Source organism: Jatropha curcas, chromosome 6 (assembly GCF_041381405.1).
Source record: "Jatropha curcas cultivar XTBG-Jc1 chromosome 6, XTBG_Jcur_1.0, whole genome shotgun sequence".
Lineage (NCBI taxonomy): Eukaryota > Viridiplantae > Streptophyta > Magnoliopsida > Malpighiales > Euphorbiaceae > Jatropha > Jatropha curcas.
This window is the reverse complement of record NC_143156.1, coordinates 25,507,286-25,525,336: the sequence shown is the minus strand read 5'-3', so window position 1 is coordinate 25,525,336 and position 18,051 is coordinate 25,507,286. Positions and strand designations below refer to the sequence as shown.

Here is an 18,051-nt window from a genome sequence, read left to right as displayed (position 1 = left end):
AAAATAACTTTAATCATAGCCAATTAAAAAATTTAAGATAAAAATATATATAATATCCCTATAATTTGATTGGATATTTTTTTAACTTTTTTTAATAGACAAATACATATAGATAATTAAGTATTTGAAAACTTAAAATTTTGCTATTATTATCTTATTATGTCTAATTATGTTTTATTTCATTATATTATTATATAAATTATTAACAATAATTTAATAATTTTAATAATTTATTATTATTATGTTATTTTTATTTTTTATATACTATTATTGTAATTTATCTTCAATATTATTATTTTAAATGAATATGTGTAAATGTGAGGCATTTGAATTAAGATTTTGATTTAAAAAGGGTATGGTTAAATTTCTTTAATTACAAATTGCACTCTAATTTGGTTGGCCAAAAAATAAGATAAAAAAAATATTATTTTTAAATATTTCGAATTAAATTAATTATATTGATATCTTATTTAATTCAAATTATATTCTTTATATTAAGAATATAATTTTACTAATAAAGTTTTAAATAAAATGAAAAATAATTCATATTTAAATTGATATTTATAAATATTTATTATTATTTTGATTTTCTAAAAATAATTCAAAATATTTTTTATTATTATTATTATTTAATTCAAAATAATTCATGATTTTGACTGTCTAAAAAATTAAAAAATTTATTATTATTTATAAATATTTAATTTGATTTATTAGATTAGTTTCTCATTTTATTATTAAAGTATATTTTTTTACTAAAGAGATTATAGTAAAAGTTATTAACAAAATATATAATTTAATTATAAAATGTAAAATAAAAGGTATATGGCGATTTTTACAAATCAATTTTGTACTTACATAAAAAATAAAAGCAATTGGCGTGTAATAAAAATTATATGAACTAGTATGTTAAAAAGAATATAAATGACATATTTCATATTTAAATTGATATTTTAAAGAGAGAAATAAATATATCATTTTTTTCAATGAGATATTACAGTGCAAGACATATAATTAAAAACAAAATACGTTACTGTATATATAAAAATCACTATATTTATTACAATCTAAATGAGAATTTATACTTTAATTATATAAATAAAAAAGTTAAACGAGTATAAAAAAAATCAACATATAACGAATATAGTTAACATCTATAGCACTTCATAAAAAAAACTAACATATATATATCACTGCAAAAAAATTGCTAATTTGCGACCGACTCAAATCGATCGCAATTTTGCAACCGATTTGCGACCTATTTACAAACAGTCGCTAATTGTAGCGCTAAAAATTTCCGCGAGTTTGTTTTTCAGTTTGCGACTAGTATACGACGGATTTACGACCGATTTTACGACCGATCTGTGAGTACGTATTATTCCGTCGCAAAATTGTGCGCTTCAAAATATGGAATAAATTCTGCGACCGATTATGTGCGACCGAAGACTAAGATCGCAAATCGGTCGTAATTTTATTGCGAAGTAAAACGACGTCGCAGAGTTAAAAATTGCGACCGATTTTAATGATATTTGCGATTGACCGGTCGTCGCAAATTTTAGGGCTTTAAACGTCAGACGCCCTCCTTCTTCTTTCTTCTTCTTTCTTTCTTCTCCTTCTCCTCTCCTCCCCTCCGTTCGCAGCGCCGCTCCAGCCCCTCCTGACGTCGCTCCAGCCTGTCTGACGCCGCCACCTCCGCTCCATTGCAGGTTCGGTCACTCCTCAACGCCGTTCGCGCTATTTGGACGCTAGTTGAGGTAAGTTTTGCGATTTATTTTTTTTCGATTTTTTTTTATTTTTGCGATTTATGTGTTTTTTGCGATTTTAGTATATTTGATAGGGTTATTTGAAATTAGGTGCATTCTATATTTATTATTATTATTATTATTATTATTATTATTATTATTATTATTATTATTATTATTATTATTATTATTATTATTATTACTATTATTATTATTGTTATTGTTATTACTATTGTTATTGTTATTATTGTTATTACTATTATTATTATTACCTAATTAGTAATAATATTGTTATTGTTATTATTATTATTATTATTATTATTATTATTATTATTATATAGAAGAACATAAAAAGATTAATAATTTTAGGAATGAATTAAATGGAAAAAAATAAAAAAAATTGTAATAATTAGGAAGCAAGTTTCATGTCATGTTAAGTGCAAAACAAATTAGTTAGTTTTTTTAATAGTGTTAGGTATTATAAATGATAGTTAATTTTTAATAGTTAATTATAAAAAAATTAAAAGAGTAAATGATAGTTAATTTATTTAGTTTAAATCATTAATTTTAAACCTAATTTAAATTATTTCGTCAATTTAAAATATCATTATATTTTAAGTATGTCATAAGTAAAAAATGAAAAAAAACATTACGAGTAGAATAATGAGTACAAATATGTATAACGCATATTAAAAAAAAAAAAACTAGTCCATTTTGTTATTATTCTAACATCTTGTTTCTTCTCAGATTGATGAATCTGGAGCTGAGTCAAGAATTGATAAGGTAGCACTTTATCTTGAGGCTGTAGGGGGCGAGAAGAAGAGGAAGGTATACGACATCGGGTCTCAGGCATCACAGTTTTACTGCGGCTCAGCATCTCACGCTTCTGCAGCCAGCGCAGGACCACAGCCTGAGCACACTGTTGAGGAGTTTACTGAATTTAGGGCTCGTGTTGATGATCAGTAGAGATAGATTGCAGAACTTAGAGCGCATGTCATGCGGCTGTCCGGTGAGCCCGATGCTGGTACTTCTTCCTCTGCTCCTGCACCTCCTACAGATCGAAATGTTTCGACATCTCAGCAGCAGCCACTACCGTCTCCTGATCCCAATGCTGCAGACGATACCTTGGTCACCCTCCCAGTACTACAGCACATCCAGCAGGTACTCCTCCCGGCGATTCGACATTGGATCGTGCAGATGAGCAACCGCGTAGATTTGATTTTGGACCTTTTAGTTTTCCAATTGTTTTTTGACATTTTGTTCAGTACAATAAAGATTATATTTTTATATTGTTTTTGAATTGCGTTTGTGATATATATATATATATATATATATATATATATATATATATATATATACCAATTTTCACATGTGCAAAAAAATTATGGTTTTATAATAATATTTATTTTTTTATTTTTTTTTAAATTTTGTGACCGATTTGCTACTAGAAACAAAAACTTTAAATTTACAATTTGCGACCGAATTTCATAATTGCGACAGACTTTTTCTGCGACCAAATTGCGACAGTGTTTCCAACGGAAAACACAACCAAATTTTGCAACCGAAGGAAAAATCGGTCGCAAAATATTTTGCAACGAGGATTTTTGCGACCGATGTTTGTCGGTCGCAGATCGGTCGCTAATGCAATTTAGCGACTAATTTTTTGCGTTTTGCAACCGATTGGTCGGTCGCAAAATGCTGTTTTTTTTAGTATATATATATATATATATATATATATATATATATATATATATAAAATATGCTTTGCTTATTCTAGCTATTATAATGATAAAAGATTCATATATAATCCACCATAACTAGGCTTAGTTGCTTACTTATTTATTCTGGTTTCTGAATGTTTCTCTCGCGGTTTGATACATCTTGTCTCTTCTGGAAAAATTCAACCTTATAAGCTTGCTCGCAATTGTTCCCCTATTACTCATTTAAGCTTTGCAGATGATCTTTTGATCTTCATTAGGGGGGATAAGCGTAGTACCACAAATTTCAAAAAGTTTCTTCTTTACTATCAAGATGTTTCGGGCCAGATGATTAACTTTGAAAAATGCTCTTTCTATTGTTCAAAAAAACTGGGTCCCGTGACCGTCTCAACTATTGAAGCATCTCTTTCAATTAAAAAGAAATGCCTCCCTTTCACATATCTAGGTGCCCCGATTTACCAAGGTATTAATAGTACTTCCTATTGTAATGAGTTGATTAAAAAGATCGCTGCTAAGCTTATGGGATGGTCTAAGACTTTTTTGTCGATGGGTGGTAGATTGGTCTTAATTAAGCATGTTTTGAGTTCAATTCCCATACATATTATGGGTGTGCTATCAAGCTTCCAGCTCGCGTTTTTGGTATTTTAGAGACTCAAATGGCAGATTTTTTATGGGGTAAAACAGATGCAACTAATAAGCATCATTGGGTTAAATTCCAGAAAATTTGTTTCCCTACTGCTGAGGGCGGTTTGGGTCTGCGATCCCTTTCTTCCATTCAACAGGCATACTCAGTCAAGCTTTGGTTCTCTTATATGCAGCGCGATTCGATATGGTCAACCTACATGTTTCAGAGGTATCACCGTAAAGGTTTTATGTCTTTTCAAGCGACTGATTCTTGCTCTTGGAAACGCATTTGTCGTGTTCATGAAGTGGCTTCGGAATTCAATAATTCTGCAGAGGTTGTGTCACCTTCTTTTGCCGTTATTTATGAGCATGTTCGAGTACATAAAAGCAACACATTGTTATTTAGCTTGATGTGGGACTCTTCTATTCCTAAAAAACTCTCGGCCTTTACTTGGAGGTTGCTCCTAAATGCTCTTCCTCTTCCTCATAGTTTGAATGTGTTAGGGATTAATGGGCCTTATTGCTGTCCTCTATGTTCCTGCTCATCAATCACCATTGATCATCTGTTTCTTCATTGTCCTAAGGTTCTATGGGTATGGAATTTCTATAGACAATATTTGCTTTCTGGCGGCAATTCTACTTGTAGTACATTGCGTCAAGAGCTGATAACATGGTATTTAGTTTCTTGGCCACAAAGTTCTGTAAGCATCCTTCGTCGTCTAGTTCCTCTAGTAATTATGTGGCATATATGGAAATTATACTGTAATTTCAGCTGGGGTGAAGGTGATGCAGGAATTCATTTACTTCAGCAACAGATTAGTAAGTTTATTTTTGACTGGGGAGTTGCTGTTTCGCATCGCAAGTTCACTAGAAAACCTGCCAATGCTCTAACCGATCTGCTTCCTGCTAGTTTTGGTCAGAGGAATCAGCGTAAACTCTCTTTGGTTTACTGGAGAAAGCCGACTGCAACTGTTTATAAAATTAACGTGAATGCTTCCTTTTCCGTTTCTTCTTCTTCTGGAGGCGCTGTCATTCGGAATTCACATGGGAATTTTGTGGCTGGCCACTCCTTTCTCTTCTCAGCAGTTTCTCCTTTTCAGGCTGAGCTTCATGCTCTACATGAAAGTATCAAGTGGTGTACTCAAAGAATTCCGATACCTTTCCAAATAGAAGTAGATTCCTTGCATCTAATTCAAAAGTTACAGCAAACACACAATAGTTTGTCTGACCAGAAGATTCAATCTATTCGGTCTTTCCTTTTATCCTCAAATTCTTACATCACACATATATACAGGGAGGGCAATCAAGTAGCTCACTCTATTGCAATTCAGAGCAGAATTACTCATACCTCGTTAAGCTTTTTCTCTTTTGATTCTCTGCCACGAACTATTAGAAGTCTCATTATATCTGATTGTTCTGGCTCTCCTTACTTGAGATATAAATAAAATGTTTTATTTGGAGAGAAAAAAAAAAAAAAAAAAAAAAACTAGGCTTAGTTGCATCTAAAAGTCAAAAACTGAGAAACTTTTATTGCATATATGTAATGTTATCAAAATTTTTAAATTTGTCGGCGTAATAGGTCATTCCAAAATTTAGAAAGCCATAATTTTTTTTAAAAATTATATATAATATGCTTTGCTTATTCTAGCTATTATAATGATAAAAGATTCATAAATAATCCACCATAACTAGGCTTAGTTGCATCTAAAAGTCAAAAACTGAGAAACTTTTATTGCATATATGTAATGTTATCAAAATTTTTAAATTTGTCGGCGTAATAGGTCATTCCAAAATTTAGAAAGCCATAATTTTTTTTAAAAAATTTTTGGCCATAAGTGATATTTCCGCTAAAGCTTTTTCCAAGAACAAATTTGAGTCTTGAGGAGGAGTCCTAAGGTTTTTCTATGTTACTATAATATATTTCTTAGTTAAGAAAATTTGAAATTAGACCCTAAATTATAGTCAAATTAATACATGAAAACTTCTATTTTTAAAAACTAATTATGATGTCCCAAACTTATTTGATTATGAATTAGGGACCAATTTATTTTTTTAGCTCTTAGATATTTTTGGTTTAAATTAAGCTATGATTAAATGTATCAATCATTTTTGGTGTAAAAAAGTAGAACTCTTAAAATTATGTGATGTAGTAGTTGATTAAGTGATTTCTTCGGTAAAATTAGATGTTCTGCTAGCTGTTATCTATTTTACTAACGTTTAATTGCATTAGCTATTTAAATAGCTTTTTATGAAATGTTAAAAGGTAAATATTACATTAGTTAACTTTTTATGAAATGCTACTTTTTAACATCTAAAAAATAGTTTATACATTATGTTATCAAACGCTTTTTATAAAATGCTACTTTTTCACGGGAAACTACTCAAAATGCCCGACACAGGCTAATGTACTTTTTGCTTAAACTTCTTGTTCAAACCTCTAGTACTATCAAGTATATATTATATTTTATTTCTAAGCTAATCCCACCATCTACCGTGGGGCGCATGTTAATTCATTTTCGTCATGGTGATGGAGAGTTGATGAACAACGGGAAGAATAATTTTGGTTTCTAAAACTTTAGTTGCTTTTGGTAGAAAATTAAAATTTTTTTGATCACTGTAGTGGCTAAATTTTTAATTTTTTTAACTAATTTTTATTTCTAAACTCTCATTTCGTTCATTATTCTTTATGAGATTATTTACAAGTTTAATTGAGTTTGATTTAATTATTATGTCGAACTAAACTCTCATACTTGATTTCTTTGTGGGATTTTTTTGCTTTTATTTATTATTTTTACTTGATTTCTTTTTATTCTCTTTTATTTCCTTCAATTTAAATTTCTAGATTATTTTCTTCTTATCATCGGTTAATACAATTTTAGTACTTGATAGATAATTATTGCGGGAATGATATTCTACTCACTCTTTATTATTTATTTGCAATTTTATATACTTGCAAAAAAGCCTGTCACATCTCTTTTTACATTTTAAGCATTGTTATTCTCTATCATTATTATTTTCATTATATGAGTCAATTTTAATCTCCACCTACATACAAGTTACATTTTTTATACTGTCCAATTTATTTTTTTTTTAAATAGTCATTAAATTTTTCAAAGGGCGAACATGGGCCCACTTTTATTTAATTAAATTTTGTCGAGACTACCGTTAGTTTAGCTAACTAAAGATAAATCCTTTGAATTTTTTTTGCGGGTGTTCCAAACTTTCTACTTTTCATATTTACTTTTCAATCACATAATCTATATTTTTACATTTCATTCTTTTGGGAAGCATAGTTGTTGCTGAGTATAAAAGTAAAATAACATGATGAGTGAGAAGTCAGAAATTTATTTTAGGAGAATAAAAACATATTTATTTATATGAATAAATACATAAGTAAATATATATTATTTCCATTTCATAACATTTGAGAAAATAGTTTGTTCCAAATGCTTATCACATTTATGGTTTCAAAAAGTAATATATTCATTTTTTTCTTGTTTACCTTTTATGACCAATAATTATCGCTTCATTTTAATGATTTTCTTATAGAATTAATATTGAATTAAGGGTAATATAGTCAATTTATTTAATAATTTATTGTAACTTAGACAAATTTAATGATTTTCTTAAGAAATGTGAAATTTCAAATATGCAAGTATTATGGAAGAGAGGTAATATTAGATATGGTCAAAATTTTTTAATAAAAATAAAATAAATAATTATAAGATAATAAAAATATTTGATTTAAATAGTAAGTTTCTATAGGAAAAAACATTTCGTGTATTAAAACTACATGAAGTGATTATTTACCATAACTTTTAAAGATATTAATTTTAATTATATAGTATTTAAGTCGTTTGATAATTTTATTTAAATATTATTAAAAGAATTATTTCTTTAATTTTTAAAATTTTAAAATACTATTTTTAAATATTTACTAAAACAAATGAAAATATAAAAATACATCATAGACTATCATTTATAGTAAAGATAAAAAAAAAAACAACTTTGAATAAATTTAAAAATTGATCAATTTAATTTCATATTGTTTTTTAAAAAATATAAAATAAAATCATGAATTATAATATTAAATTTATTTATGGAATAAATTAAATATCATATATTTATCATATGAATTAAAATTCAAAATTTTTTTAACATTCCTCAACCGATTGAACTCTTATAAAATTGTGAGAGTTATAATAAAATAGATCATTAAGGTCAAATTTATATATTAGGTTAAAGATACACTGGATTCAATTTTAACGGTCTTTGGGCGTATGAAATGTTGTGTATATTATTGACGTGGACCCGAGGCAAGGTAAATAGGAGGTAATGGACGTAGAAAAGGGCTGTGTGGGTTATTATCATAACTTGAAGTAGATTCAAGTAAATTTACTTAATTTTACTTGAAGTACGGTTACAAGTTATTGAAATTAATACCAAACGGCAGAGTCAGATGGGCATTGCAAGTCATGTTGATTAGCTCCTAAAAATTTTTGCAAAATTTAAGGCATTATTTTAATATGACATCATAGTTTCATCTCAAATTCTTTCATTCTCAAAATAAAAGTCATTTTAGGGTGATTATTTTGTTAAAGAATATAAATTATTTTAAATATTTTAACGAATAATAAATTATATTTTTTCAAATATTAGATAAATGAGAGCTGGAGTGACAGAAGTTTTGGGTCACATACTTTTTGACTTTACTATATTTTATTATAATTTAACTAGTAAAGTATTTCAAAAATAAAAAAGTGACAAATAAAAATTATTTTAGTATATATTATTCAAACTGAGGGACGAAATCAGGATTAGAAAGAATACGAGTAGGGTAAATTATAAAGCATAGAAATTAAGGGGTAAAGTGATTTGAATGTTATAAAAACAACCAATAAAAACAATGTTCCAACTTTGAATCTTTATGGCAATTTTAACCTTTTTTTTTTTTTTTTCAACAGAAGAGGGGCCAAATGTCTCTTTTCACGAATGGAAGCTTCTTTTTTTTTTTTTTTTTGAAGGGATGAATGGAACTTTATACATGTTAAGACTTTAATTAAAATTTATAATAATTGTAGGGGTTGGTTGCCCGCCTAAGATTGTGGGGGATAAGTTATCGTCCTTCAATTTTAAAATAATCCAGCTTTTAATTTTATAATTATTAGAACCAGAATCCGGTCCAATTCTTACCCAAAAAGTTGAAGTTAACCAATCAGAAAATTTTTTAATCCACGTCAGCAAGTTAGGGTTTATCTCCCTCCTCCCTCTTTTTTCCTTCTTCACTTTACTCTCTCTCTCTCTACAAAAATGAATTAAAGAAACAAAACAATCAAACAAACAAAGATGTGCAGACCTTCAACTTAGCTTGGATTTTTGAATGATCTCATGTCAATTAAAGAAATAAAGAGAAAAAAATTTTAATAATTTTAATTACAAATTATCGATAAAAGAAAAAAGAAACATAAAGGCCATTGAAAAGCAAGCACAATGGACGAGAAACCAGAAATGAAAAACATGTAGGGGTGGCCATTGTTTCGTTACAAAACTAACGGTTTTGATTCTAAAATCAACAATTTCGATTTTAAAATTGACGGTTTTAGTTCCAAAAAATGTGACAACGGAATTTGACAGTTCTGATTACAGTTTGGAATCGAACGGTTACAGTTTCTTAACAGTTCTAAAATGACAGTTCGACTGATTCTCTGATCGATTTTTCGATAAATCGCATTATTATAAAATTAAAAATTAAGGAATATTTTTTTGTTGAAAATTTAAAATTTAAATATTTATGAAATAATTTAAAAAATATTAAGAAAAAAAAATAAAAAAATGGCTTGAACTTAAAAAAAAAATAAAAGAAAAAAAAAAAGAGCTTGGACTATAATTAGATATTGAACTTTAGAGAAATTATTTGACAATAATTTGGACAATTATAAATGGGAGAGCTTAGAAAGATTGGAGAGTAGAGAGTGTAGTGATACGAACCGAAAAATCTTTTTCAAAATTTTTCATTTAAAAATTTAATCGTAAATTTCAATCAATGAAATTCAGCGGAAAATATTTATTTATTGCTATACCGGCCCTGTAAACCAGTTTGAATTTTTCAAAAAAACCCAAGTGAAAAACTCGTAAACCAAGAAAAATCGACTCAAATCATTGAATTGAGCCAAACCGATTTGAATTGAACCAAAATGGCCCAAAAAACTCTAGAACCACTTTCGCTTCCTTTCTTTTTTATTATTATTCTTCTTCTTCTTCCCAGCGAGTGCAAGCGCGATGCCCTTCCTCCTTCCCATTTCTGGCCACCGCTCGATGGGGGCGAGGTGGCGATCGACTCCCCTAGAGCTGCTGGTCCCTTTTTTGGCCTCCTTCCATGCTAGTAGAGCCTCTAGTGGCGCCAATCGAGACTGTCCCATCAACAGTTCTCGTTCTTCGATCTCCGGCGATATCAAGCGACTTCGGCAATATGAAGCTTCAAAGTGAGTCTCGATCGACTCAGCTCCTCCATGCGATCATTTTTCCTCAAATGATTCTGGGGAAGGGGCATGGAGGATGAAACCATAGGAGTGCCAGTGAGAGGGTAACTGTCGAGCCCGTTCCGGCTAGTTAGGGGACCGAGCTCGTGCAACTAATGCCAAAAACAGACTCCTAGGTGAAAATCGAGCCAGATGGTGTGAAAAGCGCTCGATTCCGAGCAGCCATGGTTTTTCGTCCACCGTAGGCAGTAAATCTCTGGTGAGGCCCCAAGAGACAGAATGATCTTCTCTTCACGCGAATCGTAGAATCGTAGTCCGATTCTCAATCAGTTTGCTCTAAGACTTAGTTCGTCATTTTTGTTAAAAATTCCAAACTTAAATTTATTGGTTAATTTAGTTAATTTCGAATAAATAAATAATAGAAAGATTTTGAAATATTAGGTTCTGAAATTTGTGAAAATATTTGGAATTTTTAGGACAATTTGAACCTGAGATTCAGTTGTTAGAAATTGTGATTATATTAGATAATTGATAACGTAGGTTAACTAGAATCGACTATTGTTGTGAATTAAAATTTAGGAAGTTTAGTTTTATATGACTATGATATTGGGCCTTATTACCTCTAAGTGTAAATCATGAAGTAATAACAAGTACTTGGTTATTTTTATTAACTTGTGATTTAGTTGTTAGTTATAGAATGTATTAACCTATGGTAAAATTGGGGATGATTGATCTTGGTTGCTTTTGGTACAATGATGGGATGACGTTTGTAAACTGTTCATAATAAAAAGGGAATGAACTATTAGTCAATCGATTATTATGTTATTGTAATTATGTAGCGTTTTGGATAGGCTACTAACGGGAGGTTTAGAATTTTAGAATGATTAAGTGCATATATGAGTGCATGTGTGTGTGTGTGTGTGTGTGTGTGTGTGTGTGATGGTTAATAAATATCATTTAAGGCGGACGGGTTGATTTGATTGATTGCCCGACGGATGGGCTGCGTGAATTGAGTAAATGATTAAATGAATGAATAATGGTTACGGCTGACGGGACCAGTTGTTGTGAATTTCCCAATGGATGGGCTTTGAGAATTTATAGTTTTAGGCGGGTGGTTTAGCCTAATTTCTAGGGAAGGTTCCGCCAAAATTTCGATAGAATCTAGGCTAATCATATATAGTAATTAAATTAATAGGTTTATTTAGATTAATTCTATACCTTGATATTTTTTAAAATAAAGTTCTTTATTTATTTTATTATTGTTATATTATTATTTAATACTCTCGTATTTATTTGAATTGGTATATGAATGTTTATTTGAGCTCTTGCATGCTAGTGTTTGATTACTTGATATGTTTGCATTTAATTGCAATATTTGATTATTTGTGTTGTGAGATTGTTATGCCTTATTTGTGTGGAGTTAGGATCAAGTGGGTCACCATGGGTTTGTAAGGACGGTACTGGAAAGGATGAAAATATGAAATTTGACCGCCGGCCAAGTATGGGGAGATCGGTGCCCCCGTGTGCCCCCTAATGATATGATATTGATGATAAGAAAAATCACAGGGTGGCCTCCTATTGGTATAGAAAAGCAAAAAGAGGATGGAAAAACAATGAAAGGGCTGGTTAAGTGAGGATTGAACCAGTTGGCCATATATGTTGGGATCGGCTCCCTAGTGCACACGTCATGAGAGGTTGGGCCATGTGGGAGGATGGCTCATCAGGGATTTTGGTGGCGCCACTGACCAATTTCCACGTGATGTGATTATGTGAAGTTGTTAATAATTGTGAGTGTTGTTGTTATGCCATTTGTGTGATTGTCAGCGTGATCATATAACTAGTCGATTGACTAGATTGATATATTTACACATTCATGTGAATGCATGTGTGGTCAACACTTCTTTCTGATAATGAAGTTCAATACTGAAAATCTTTATGCTAAAAACTCAGAGTTTTGCAGTATTCTTTTGAAAGTTTGTTATAATAGAAATCAAGAATTCAAAGGCTTCGTGAAGGGGATGCAAACACAAAATTCTTTCATGATATTATAAATAGATGGAATGTTAAAAATCATATAGGAGGCATTAAATTTGAAGGCAGATGGCTATAGGTTAGAAATGCAATAGTTCAATATTTCTTTTCAATTTACTCTAATGATCCTATGCCTCGCCCTTTTTTGGCTAGCAATGTTGTTAAGCGCTTATCAAATGAAGAGAGTAAAATGTTAGAGGCCACAATCTTAGAGGAGGATATAAAAGAAGCATTATGGAGTTGTGCATCCTCTAAAACTCCTGGACTAGATGGTTACAGTATGGAATTTTTCAAGAAGTCTTGGGATATTATTAAAGGAGATTTGGTAAAATTTTTCTAAGAGTTCTATTGAAATAGTAAAATCACAAAGGGCCTTAGTTCTAGCTTTATTGCTTTGGTGCCCAAGGTTCCATCTCCTCAGTGTTTTAATAACTTGAGATCCTCCACTATGTTATATCTTTTAAAGGATAAGAGACAAACCAACAGTTATAAGAAAATAGATCAAAACCTTGATCTAACCTTTAACTCACTAGATTTCACAGGTTTTAGTCAACCTCTACCCTTTTGTTTTGCAGAGAACAGGAAACTCAGATCAAGACATTAGAATCTCACACAAGGAGAAGGTCGCTTGATAACCTTTTTATAGCATAGCTTCTCACCTAAGCTATACACAGATGTTTTTCATTTAAAAACCTCTAGTCTACAGCAAATTATAATAATCTATATAGACAGAGAGAAATGCAATTATAAGTACAGGAAGATCAAAAAACAGATTTTGAAAACAGAAAGTAAGTTCAAAACTGTTATTCAAAAGAGTTGTTACAAGATTTATTTTCTCCTAAAAGTTTTTCTTGAAGAATGGAGAAGAAAAGAAATAAGGGGGTTGAAGAGAGAGCTTTGAGAGATTTGAATCTTTGAACAATGGTCTCTTACTCTTACTAACTTTTGCTTTTGAAAGTGGACGAGCTATTTGTACAAAAAGGTAATAATCCTGTTATAAATAACTTGGGATTATTGCTTTAAAATGTAATGAGTGTTTCCGACACTATAATAAATAAGTAGTGCATGGGTTGCTTTTTAAAATGGGCTGTTAATCCAAATTTTTAAAGGTTACACGCTGGACTTGGAGTTGAATGGGGTACTTTAAAAAGGCTGTGTAACTTTTCATCATAAACTGTCAGCTGTATCAGAATCAGAAACTGCTTTTGCAAAAACTCATTTAATAACCACCAACAAGATTTACTCCAAAAATCTTTTTCAAATGGGAAAACGTGAAACCATGACTTGGCTATATCCTCTTAATATTTTTATCAAAAGCACTTTAAAATAATTTTAAGAGAGATAAAATAGATTTTGTGCTTATATATAATTCTCTCTCTATCCTACAATGTCATGACCTAAAATCATGGGCCAAACCAGCACTAGTGCCCAGGTAAGCATAAGGCCCCCGAGGCCCTAGTAAGCCTGAACCACATAAATTCAACCGTAATAACATGAATTTCAAACAGTTAGCCCATATTGCCATAAATAATAAATATCATAATTATATTATACTTTGGCCCAAATCTAACATCTTAAACATTTTACAGCTCGCGCCCAATTATAATACAAAACATTCATGATATAGGCTAACTGGTTCACGTATTCACTCAATTGAATAACTAAACATCCACCTATGTTAATCGGTTACAACTCTACAACTGCGGAGTTTACTAACAGATAAATATAAATGAGTTTTAGTACATATAGCTACATAATTTAAATAACTGCTGACTATAAAAGTTACTTTTCTAGCTCTGCGGGAAAGGAAACGGAGCTTCAACCGGGACAAAGAAGTATCTACTTCCTGAAAAAGTTAAACAAAAAGAAATGTGAGTATAATAATGAATAGTAATTATTGCATAACACAGTCATTCATACGAAATGCTTCCTAAAGTACTAAAATGAACATACAGCCGGTCAGACATATAGCACAACATTAGCATCCAAATAATTACACCTCCAGGTAATCACATAAGTGAAAATTGGCATCACTGAAACCCCTGATGAGCCGTCCTCACACATGGCCCATCCTCTCATGACGTGTGCACCAATGAACCGATCCCCTATATATGGCCGACCGGTCTAATCCTTGCATGACCAGCCCGGTGATTTTTTTTTTATACTCTTTTTTCTTTTACACCAATAGGAGGTCACCCTGTGGTTTTCCATATAATCCATATCATCAGATGCACACGGGGCGCCAATCTCCCCATACATGGCCAACGGTAGTGAAGACCGCCCTCACAAACCCACGGTGAACCACTTCATCGCAATTCCATGCAAAGAAGGCAAATAAATGACATAACACAAATAATCCAACAATTCAATTAAATGCAAGCATAATAAATAATTAAACATTGTCATGCAAGAGCACAAATAGACATTTATACACCAATTCAAACAAATATATAAATAAATAATAATAATAATAAATAAATAAGTAATAATAATAATAATAAATAAATAATTAAGGACAAAGCTCTATACTTCAAAATAAATCAAGTTAAAGAGTTATACTAAATTAAGCCTATTTACTTGATTATTAAACATTATTAGCCTAAATTCTGTCAAAATTTCAGCAACATTTCCCCTAAAAATTGGACTATCCACCTGTTTAAATATCAACAATTTCATTAAATATCTATCCAATCCATACAGCCCATCCGTCAGGCAACCAATGAAGTTAAGTTCCCATCCTCCTTCCACCTCAACATCAACATTCAATTTGCTCTAAGCATATTATCAAGCATTCTTGCTTCTCCTCAATATAGTTAGCTTCTTTAGCTAATTATCAAATAAATAAAACATTTTATATGTACAAATATAAGCAATTGTTATACATTTAAATTAGTTAGCTTTAACTATAAAACTCCATTAACATCAACATCAACATTTAATTATCACAATTGATTTACATAAACTTAATTTATGTTTCGAATGATATAATCCATCAATTCTTATAGATATACATATACCTATATGAGCATGAATGTATGAACAGCTCCCACCATTAACTCTTACTCAATATTCTTTAATTAATTACTTCACACACACTTAAATAGGTATGTCTACTAAATCAAGCACAAATTATATATATACATTTCTTTCTTCACATTATTGCAAGAACCAAATTCCCGATGCCAGTTTAAAGGTTCTTAGATTAAGTTTTTATATTAAATAAAAATACAACTAATAAATTCAGATCACTTTATATATTTAAAAAGTATCAAACATACCTTAAAAAAAAAGTATCAAACATACTCATACTTGGTTTCGATTAGACAAAACTCATAAGAGTTAGTCTCATAGCAGCTATCATTACACCAACCCTCAAGTATCCCACAAAACTCATGTTCTACACTATAAACAATTCCTTTCTCAACATAATTATCTTTGTATAATACTAGTCATTCCTAATATAACATAGCTCCTATAAACACTAAGCTAACTGATGCCGCAAATAAAAATTCATAGTTTTCTCTACCATGATAATAATATACAAGTCGATAATCTAGATGTTTCTATATAAAAATCCAATTCATGTGCCAAATAAATTGTAAAGAATAGAATTCATGAAAAATACTGGAAGGGTTGCAAATTAATTTACCTAGCTACAAAAAGCGTCCAAAATTGATAATTTCCGGTTAGAGTGAGTGAAAATAAACTTTAAAGCCAAACCCACTGCTACCGGCCATAGCTTGACCGGATAAGGAGAACGACGGCTGGAAATGAAAGGAGAGAGAGGTATTGAAGCTTCGTCGTCAACTGATCGTGCTTGACTCGCCAGAAAATCGAAGAGGAAGTAGAAAACGCCCTAAGCTTACTGTGAGCGATGATCATTGCTTTTTGGTTCACTGCGCCAACCGGAACGGGAAGGAGAGAGTGAAGGAGAGACCGAAGTTTCTTCGTTGTCGAAAGAGAAGCCGCATCGCCAGAAAATCGAGGAGCATGAGGCTTGACGCAATTTTCCTATCGAAGGATGTCGCGGCTCTCCTGCACCTTCTGTGTGTTAAGATAAGTTTTTGTGTTGGTCTAGGACTGTTTTACTTATTCAGAATAAAACTGCTATGTTTTAGGCCAGTTAGATATTTAATCAAGTTTGTTTAGATAGACTATCTCTTTAGCAAGATCTCAGGATATTGAGACATGTAAATTTGAATTTCTGTTTTGTATTAGCTATTTAAGCAAGGTCGTTTGTCATTTAATAAACACTCATTTTTTAGCCATTGTTAAGTTTATATTGTGCTTTGTCTTGTTTCTGTCTGACACTTTTGTTTTACCTTTGTTGTTTAAGTTTCTTAACAGTGGTATCAGAGCTAGAAAGGGGCTTGAAATTGAGAGGAGAGAAACAATGTGAGTGTAGAGAGAGAAACACTAAGAGTGTAGAGAGAGATGTCCAACGAAGGGCAGAAATTGTTGAGTATTCCCAAGTTTGATGGAGACTATGAATATTGGAGCTTGCTCATGGAAAATCTCTTAAGGTCCAAGGAGTACTGGAACCTAATAGAGACAGGGTATAGAGAACCAGCTGAAGGAGAAGCCGTGATAGCGGGTCAGAAGAAAATTCTAGATGAGTTGAAGCTAAAGGATCTGAAGGTGAAAAATTACTTACTTCAGTCCATTGACAAGAGTGTACTAAAGACCCTGCAATAGAGGGGAAACATCCAAGCAGATATGGGACTGCATGATGGTCAGATATCAAGGAAATGCTAGAGTTCAGAGAGCACAACTTCAGATTCTTTGAAGGGATTTTGAAGTCTTGGAGATGAAACTGGGAGAAACAATAGATGACTACTTTGGAAGGGTAATGACAGTAGCCAATGAGATGAGAAATTACGGAGAAGATATGCCAGACGTAAAAATAGTTGAGAAGATCTTGAGAACACTCATAGAAAGGTTCAATTACATAGTCTGCTCGATAGAAGAGTTTAAAGATATCAATGGACTCGCAGTTGATGAACTACGAAGCTCTTTGTTGGTACAAGAACAAAAGTCTCGAAAGGATGGAGGTGATGAGCAAGCACTTAAAATCTCATATGAAGCTGGCAATAGAGGAAGAGGACGAGGAAGTATGAAAGGCAGAGGTGCAACAAGGGGAAGAGGCAGAGGTAGAGTCTTTAACAAGGCATTGATTGAGTGCTTCAAATGCCATCAGTTAGGACATTTTTAGTATGAGTGTCCTCAATTGGAGAAAGCAACAAATTATGCCGAGCTAGATGAAAAAGAAGACTTGCTTTTAATGGCCTACATTGAAAGCAACAATGCAAGTCGAGAAGGTATGTGGTTTCTTGACTCTGGTTGCAGCAACCATATGACTGGGAATAAACAATGGTTTGCTGAGTAAGATGAGAGTTTTAGACACTCAGTTAAACTTGGAAATAGTATGAGAATGACTGGAATGGGAAAGGGGAGTGTGAG

The 18,051-nt window shown here is 31.4% G+C and overlaps 1 pseudogene; it reads left to right on the top strand.

Annotated features, from left to right (window-relative positions):
• Positions 1–17,025: 17,025 nt before the first annotated feature.
• LOC149495798 (uncharacterized) lies at positions 17,026–17,803 on the top strand (annotated as a pseudogene).
• The last annotated feature ends 248 nt before the right edge of the window (positions 17,804–18,051 follow it).